The sequence below is a fragment of the Nicotiana sylvestris genome, chromosome 1, assembly GCF_000393655.2.
Source record: "Nicotiana sylvestris chromosome 1, ASM39365v2, whole genome shotgun sequence".
In the NCBI taxonomy this organism is placed as follows: Eukaryota; Viridiplantae; Streptophyta; class Magnoliopsida; order Solanales; family Solanaceae; genus Nicotiana; species Nicotiana sylvestris.
The window spans coordinates 37,594,639-37,603,688 of NC_091057.1; positions in this window are offsets into that span (position 1 = coordinate 37,594,639).

Genomic DNA, 9,050 nt, shown 5'->3' on the forward strand with positions numbered 1-9,050 from the left:
TCAATGACTTTGATGCTGAAATTGCTAAGGCCCATGAGCTTGAGTTAGTTTCTAAAAGTGGTCTCTCGGTAGAGCCTAATGCTTCTGGTTCTTCTGGTTCCAGTTCGGAAACTTTTGGAATCAAAGAGTAAAACGAAAGGCGGAGATGTTGAAGGCCAAACTGATGAAGGCCAAAATATTGAGTCATCGGTGGATCTACCCACTTTCCCTAGGGGCGCGAACACTTCTCTTCCTCCGGGTTCTGGAGATGCAGCAGTTTAGCTTTTTTTCTCCAACATTTGTATCCGTGCCACTTTGGCAAGTTATATAAATAAAGACATCTTTTTGCTCAAGTATTGTTAAAGTCTTCTTTCGTTGGAACATTTATGCAAGTTTTACATTCTCTTTTTGTTTGCCTTTGTGTTTTGTGCATGTTTTACTTTTTGTGTCTTATTAAGTAAAGCCTTGGGTGTGTTTTTCCATGAAAGCATTTTGATTCCGGGCATAAGTTCCTCTGAAATCAACCCTATATTGTGAGGGTTTTCATAAGAGAGGGCCCTCTTATGTTTACGGCACTCTTGAAGAGGATGTCTCCTATTCATTAGGGTACTAGCATTTGAAGTATTTGTTTAACTTTAAAATAAAATCAATTCATTGATTAGACAAGAAACAAGATGGAAAATAAAAGGAGTTTATTTTATTTCTTCCATTTTCAAAAAATACATAAGTATTCGTTATGTTAAAGAAAAATTGTCCTTTATTGTGGCTAATTCGTACAACTTATTTCTACTAGCTAGACGCGCAGTCCTCAGTACCGATTAAACAACTATATTCCCAATATTTGTGCTCTGGTCGATGTGGCAGTCATTGTTGATGCATTCTCATATCATCACCCCTAATGCTCAAATGCGAATATTGCGAATTGGAAAACTGGAAAATGCAACCTTCAAGGATCCCACAAATGAATTGCTAGACAATCTTCTGCTAGGTAACAAACATCTCTTCCCCTTAGGAATTTATGCTATCGAGCAAAAGACTATCTAAAAATCCTCTAGTGTTTTGCACTTATGAACGGTTGGGTAACCTTTGCTTGATAGCAAACTTATTTTTCCGGTGGGAATTTTGCTATCGAGCCAAAAAATATATAACTGCCTCGAAGTGGTTCTTCGCTTGTGTGCCTTGATATTAAAGCTCTTATTGTTGCCGTTGAAACATTATTCATAATTGTTTTTTTTTATGCCTCATTAAAAACCTTGCCAGAAAACCCAATTGGGACAAAAAATGGATGAAGGAAAAAAGAGTGCATCACATATTTTCAATACAGACGTTGTTTGTCAGCAATAATATCTCTTGGGGTGTATCATATTCCAATTGCTTGGAAACTTTTTTCCATTATAATTCTCAAACTCGTACGAACATTTCCCGGTGACAGCAGAAACCCAGTAGGGGCCTTCCCAAGTTGCACCTAGCTTCCCTCCGTTGAGTTCCTGGGTATTTTGAGTTACTTTCCTTAAATCCAAGTCTCCCATTTTAAAATAACAAAGGCTGACTCTTCGCTTTAATATCTTCCCATTCTCTACTTATGTGACGCCATTCTTATATGTGCCATGTACATGAGTTCATCAAGTAACTCCAAGTTTACCAACATTGCTTCGTTGTTCGTCTCTGCACTTGCCTTGAAATATCTTAAGGTAGGCTCCCCTACTTCCACCGGAATTAAGGCTTTTGCTTCGTACACAAGGTAAAAAAGAGTTTCCCCCGTGCTTGATTTGGTTGTCGTTCGGGATGCCCATAAAACTCCAAGTGCTCCTCATGTTATTTACCTTTAGCCGCTTCCAACCTTTTTCTTGAGATTTTGTATAATCACTTTGTTCGTTGACTTAGCTTGACCATTTTCACTTGGATGATAAGGTGAATATGTGATTCTCTTTATTTTCAAATCTTCAAGGAACTTTGTGATCTTTGTGCCGATAAATTGCGGCCATTATTACATGCTATTTCTTTTAGTATTCCGAACCTACAGATTATGTTTTCCCACAAGAAATCCACCACATCGCGTTTGATGATCTTTTGATAAGGACCTGATTCCACTCACTTAGAAAAATAGTCAATTAAAATCAAAAGAAACCTTACCTTACTGGGAGCCGGCGGCAGCGCTCCGACGATGTCCATCCCCCACTTCATGAATGACCATGGAGACTGAACTGAATGTAGTGGTTCTATCGATTGATGTACCAGTGGTGCGTAGCGTCAGAACTTATCATATTTTTGTACGTAAACTTTGGCATCTTGTTCCATGCAGGGCCAATAATATCCCGCCCTACCAGTTTCAGCACTGAAGAATCTGCGCTTGAATGGTTTCTGTATATCCCTCCGTGGACTTCTCGCATAATGTAATTAGCTTTGGATGCTCCCAAATATCGGCCCAGCGGGCCTTGGAATGATTCTTGATACAGTTGGCCTCCTTTGAAGTATATCGTGCTACTTTGATACATAGCGCCCAAGAATCTTTGGAAAATTTCTCGTGCTCGAGATAATCAATGATATCATCCCTCCAGTCCGAGATCAAATTAGTCGTATTTACCTCATAGTAGCTATTCGCATCTAGGACCAAGTGCATCAGTTGTATTATAATCTCGGAATTTGATCCCTTCATTTCTGTTGATGAACCGAGGTTAGCCAGTGCACCTATTTCTACATTTTCTTCCCTCGAGATATGAGTAATCAACCACTCCCGAAATCAAGCGAGTAGAGCCTGGACCTTTATTACATAATGTTGTATCCACTCCTCTTTGGTTTTGAAAATACCGTAGACTTGATTTACCACCAGCTATGAGTCGAGCTTGATTTCCATGACCTCAAAATCTAGTCCCCAAGCCAGTTCGAGTCCTGCAATCAAAGCCTCACAATCTGCGTCATTGTTAATTAAAGGGATCGTTCTGATGGCTTGCCTTAAGGTTTCTCCCGAATGCATGGTTAATACTATGCCAAGCCCGGATCATTTTACATTGGAGGTTCCATCCGTAAATAAGGTCTAAACTCCCGATGCCAATTCTAAAACCATTACTACCTCTTTGGTTGCTAGAGCAGCAATCCTGGACTGAAATCGGCCACAAAGTTATCCAAGACTTGTGACTTAATCGCAATCCTTAGTTTATACTCTATGTCGAATTCACACATTTTAACGGCCCATTTGGCAAACCTACTCGAGATTTTGGGTTTGTTAAGAATGTTCCGTAAGGGAAATGTGGTCAACACAACTTTCAGGTGACATTGGAAGTAGGGCCTCAACTTTTGAGAGGCGACTACTAGAGCTAATGTCAGTCTCTCCAAATGCGGGTAGCGAGTTTCTGCTCCCGTTAAAATTTTACTAACATAATAAATGGGAGATTATGTACCTGCTAGCATTTTGGGTTCTATTTGAAGTTGTTTTTCTTTTTTAACGGCGTGAAGAAATGGTGGCATTTCCTTGATGACCGGATAATGAACCTGGTCAAAGCGGGCAATCCCCATGAGCCTTTAGACTTCTTTCACGCTTGAAACCTGGTCTGGGATGTCTTTGATGGCCTTGATCTTATCGGGGTTTACCTCAATCCCCCTTTGTGACACCAATAATCCTAGGAACTTGCCGTAGCTAACCCCAAACGCGCATTTCTCGGGTTTAAGCTTCATGTCATGCTTCCTTAGGATGTCAAATGTTTCTTGCACATGCTTAAGGTGATCACCTATGTTCAAATACTTAACGAGCATACCGTCTATATAAACTTCCATAATTTTCCCATTTTTCTTTCAAACATCTTGTTTACGAGCCGCTGATAAGTGGCTCCGGCGTTCTTCAACCCGAAGAACATCACATTATAACAATATGTGCTGAAATTCATTGTGAACAAAGTCTTTTCCGGATCCTGTGGGTTCATCTTAATTTGGTTGTACCTGAATAAGCGTCAAGGAAACTTATTAACTCGTGCATGGCCGTCTCATCAATCATTTGATCGATGTTTGGCAGTGGGAATGAGTCTTTCGGGAATGCCTTATTGAAGTCCTTACAATATACACGCATGCGAAGTTTATTGTTCTTCTTAGGAACTACTACATTAGCTAGATAGTCTGGATACTTTACCTCTCGGATCAAACCGGTATCATGTAAGCGAGTTACCTATTCTTTGGCGAATTTATTCTTGGCTTCCGTAATAAGGCGTTTCTTTTGTCTTACCAGTTTGTGATACAAACTTAGCTTGTATACGGCCACCTCCGTTGGGATACCTGTCATGTCCCTATGCGACTGCACAAAACAATCAACATTATATTTAAGAAGTTCAATAAAGCCAGACCTGAGCTCGGGGTGCAGTCTTGTCCCAAAGTGGAATTTCCTTTCTAAGATATTTTCAAACAATGCAACTTGCTCGAGCTCTTTCGCCTTGGATTTTGTTGCATCTGTCTCTTCTGGTACTTGGAAATACCTTGGAACCTGATAAGATTCTGACGCTTCTACCCCCTAGCTAACTTCATTCGATTCGGGAGCAGGCGCTGGTTCCTATCGTTGATATGCCGCGTACTCCCTCTCTTTGCTACTGGAGACTGAAATTGCATTCATCTCCCTTGCCGCCAGTTGGTCGCCCCTTATCTGTTTAATTCCTTCGAACGCTGGAAATTTCAGCAAGTAATGATAAGTTGACGGTACAACTCTTATATCGTGCAGCCATATCATCATCCACCACTTCCAAAAGAGTCTTTTTCATCACTCCTTCAGCGTTCGTGGGCAACAAAATATCTCCTCGGGTTGTCACGCTCACGAGGTTGAATCCGGCCAGGAGTTTTGTCACCGGAATGATGTTTCCATTGAGTTTAGCTTGCCCAAATACTCTCCATTGTATGATATTGGCCAAACTTTCTGGATCTACTAGAACACGTTTGATTTTAAATTTTAGAATACTTACAGAAATTACCAATGCATCGTTGTACGGTAGCAACAATCCCTCTATGTCCTCCTCCGTGAAAGTTATGGTGTCTTCAGCAACTTCCCAGAGTCTCTTGCTATGGGTTATTAATACTTTCATCTTTTTGGTTGGCTAGAAGGTGACCCCATTGATCCCGTTCCCCCTGAAGATCATGTTGATCATTTGGTGCAGGGGATCTTCTCCTGCTTTTAAGGGTTCCGCGTTATCCCAGGTGCGAAGTTGTTCTTGGCCCGCTCACTTATGAATTCTCTCAGATGCCCATTCTTCAATAGTGTCGTCACTTCTTCCCTAAGATGTCAGCAGTCCCCAGTCCGGTGGCCATTCGTCCCGTGGTATTCATACCACAAGTTGGGATCCCTCTGGCTGGGATCAGATCTCATCGGCTTCGGGAACTGTGCTTCTTTGTTGTTTCTTATTGCTTATACCAACTCTACTACATTGAAGCTGAAATTGTAATTTGATAACCTGGGTTAGGAAGGATCTCGCATACCTGATGCTTCTTTGTCCTGCAATGACCTGTTGTTTCGATCGCAATCAGTCCTTCTGTCGGTAGTGAACATGTCTGCTGATCGGAAGCCTTTGTTGCAGCCTTAGGTCCGTTCATAGGGCAAAAACTGGCCCCTCGAAGATCGTCTTTCCGTTTAAAATTGTCTCTTCTGATTTTTCTTTATTTTTCTCCCGTCCTTTAGTCGACGATGGGAAGCCAACGTGATCATCTTCTATCCTTATTTTTGACTTGTACCGGTCATGGACATCCGCCCAAGTCGTCGCTTGGAACGCAAGCTAGCTTTCCTTCTATTTTTAGGAAGCGTCTAAACTTCTCGGATTCAGACCCTTGGTAAATGTTTCAGCCGTCCATTCATCCGGAACAGCCAGGAGCAACATCCTCTCCTTATGGAACTAGGTAACGAACTCTCACAACAACTCGGATTCTCGTTGTGCAATTCTAAATATGTCGGCCTTTCGGGCCCGCACCTTTCTGGCCCCTGTATGAGATTTAATAAAAGAGTCCGCGAGCATCACAAAAGAATCTATTGAATGCTCGAGTAACAACGAATACCAAGTCAAGTATTCCCTCGTGAGAGTCTCTCCAAATTTCTTCAGCAAACACATTCAATCTCACGGGGAGCTAAATCATTCCCTTCCCCACCGTTGTATAGGTGGTAATATGCTCCTGAAGGTTTGAAGTTCCATCATATTTTGGCACGTCGGGCATTTTAAACCGCTTCGGGATTAAATCAGGTGTCGCGCTTGGTTTGTACGGCAACTGAGTATGGTTTGTACGGCAATTGAGTATACTTCTTTGAGTCCGGTCCTTTCAGCATCGATGGTGCGCCAGGGATTTGGTTCGTGGGTACTTCCTGTCGTGGACCAACGTGGCATCATTCCCTTTATTATGGGTGTCACTGATTGAATCCTCGAGATAAGACTAGTTTTCTTGAACCTCAGGATTGTGTTTGTGGTTAACACCAATATCTGCCATTTCTTATGTTTTTCTTTGCTAAGACAAATAATCGAAACACGTTAGTAAAAGAGGCAATGATCAACTTAATTACACGGCTCTCTAGGTCCTGCAGTGGGTGCCAAACTGTTAACCCGTAAAACGGTACAGTTGAATCTATACATGGTTTCTAGACAAGTGAATTAATTCAATTCTAAAATGATAAAATAATTAAAGAAATGCGCAATACTTAGCCTTGAAATGATCATTTTTAAATCACGAACAACAGCAATTCCGGGGGCAGAGTTTTCGTGCACAACCGTGATGAAATCAAGGAATAAGAAGATAAAGTTGTATAAAACTTTTAATTGATTACAACGTAAGTTTGCCAGAAAAGTCGTGTCCTTTACAATAATAACATATCTCACTATTTATAGCTACGCCAGGGGATAAGGTCCTAGGATCGTACCCTTCATTAATGTCAATTATGAGGGCTATTGATAAAGGTGTAACGATGAGCATAAATTACAAATTATCTATAACGGGCAGCACATTAAATACTGTAGAATATTCTCCATTAAATGTTACCGGTTAGAGGATATTTGTTGCATCTTTACGAGTAACATTCTTTCCAGTGACAAACGGGATAATTACCTTGAGTTCAAACTATTTCCCGCCTTACGTTCCACGTGTCACTCTCTTAAACAGCCACTTAGCATAGTGTATTTTACGGTATACAACCGCGCTATTCAACTTCTCAGATGATATGTGTGATCTTCGATTGTGAGCCGCCGCCGGTGAACCAGTGTCAACAATAATATTCGAAGTTTACTCTTTATTACGGCTTGAGAAATTTCATTTTTAAGCTGTGAACTGCAAACCTCTAAGGTTTCGAGATTGAGTCTGTTTAGTTCAGATTAAGAATCTTAACGATGTAATTGCACTAATTAATCCGATTCATTCAACATTATCAAAGAAATCGGCAGATACATTGAATTAAGGCTGAAAAAATTTAGCACACTCAAGAGCTCTTGAGACTCTTGAGATAATTGATTGCCTCACCCGTAGCCTTGATTTTTCATACCCCATACTCTACAAGCTTTGAATGCTTTTATCAAAAAAAAATTGGCAAGTTAAATATTAGACCGATTGGCCGGTAATAATTACATTCATTAACTAAATATATATAAAAGATATATAGTAATTATGTAAAAATATGTACATTCTATATTAATATACCAAAAAAATTTATTTACCGGCTACATTACTTTTGTTAGCGGTTGTACAATATAGTTTTTCCAAAAAATTCTATTTGAACTAGCATACAATAAGTAAAAAGGATAATTTGGTGCGTTAAGTTTCTACTATGCACTGAAGCACACATATGTAGAATACTAGCTATTTAAAATTTTCAAACGTTATGAGAACAACTTTCTTGTATGTAATTTAATTGACTTCGCACGTAGCAAACAGCCACCGGAAAAATAAAACAAACAAGGCTACAACAATTAATAATCCGACGGCAAAAACTACCTTAGGAACATAAATCACGATCCCCAATTGGAGTGCACAACACATTCAAAAACACTAAAAAGACATATTCCATCTTGCTTAACATACCAATGGCAAACGTTATCAGCACAAGAGGTTTGATCTCTATTGTAATTAAATATCTGAAACAATCCTGGCCTTTTCCCTAACCACATTGCACACCAAACACTGTTCGGTTGTCCATCAATTATTGGAACATTTATTCTGTAAATAACTAATGAATTGATTGTTTGTTTCCCAAGATCTTTTCCATCTAAATAGCACTGTGCGGTTAAAACATCTGGTGTTTCGTTTCGAACGTGAACGTCATAATCGGCAATGCAAGGAGAAAATATGGAGAAAATTGTGAATAGAAAGTAAAAGGCAAATTGATGGGTAAGAAAAGCCATATCAATTTTGTTAGTGTGTTTTATCTTTTCTGAATATATATATATTTTTTCTAGTCCTAAATGAGCTTGATATGTGATAGATAATAAATAGGAAATGTATTAATAACAGCTTATTTCTCTTTAGCAGAGATTTAGATACAGGGATATAAGTTTGTTTCTAAATTAAATCAGAAGATTCAAGGGAAATTAATTAATGGGCCTTCAATTGTTCATTAAATATCCTAGATGAGGATTTGAATCATCAAATATGGAAGAAAATAATTACGTTCTTTGTTTTTCTTTATTTAAATGACCAAATTCCAAATGAGGAGCGTTATTCCATTTATATGTATTTATTTACTAATAAAACATGCTTGCTAGCTGTCGTTGACACGAATTTGGTCAAGAGAGGATCTTCCTTTCATTTGACTAATCTCACTATTATTTATGTTTTTTTTAAAACGTCTTGTCCCACTATTGATTGGTTTTTATTTTTTGAAATATTTACCAACTATAGCAAAGGTTGATACCTTATTTATTTTAAATAAATACTCTTTTAAAAAGTTATATTTCATAGATACCTTTTGATTTTTATTGCCAAATATCTATTTATAGTCACCTCTTACCCTTAAGTCATAAAATACGCTTTGTATTATTTTTCTCTCTCATTCTTTCAGATTTTTCTCCACCCTCTCTCTCTTAACGCCAGCTTATCAAAGACTAGGGTTTTGATATGTTAGAGAATCTTACCAG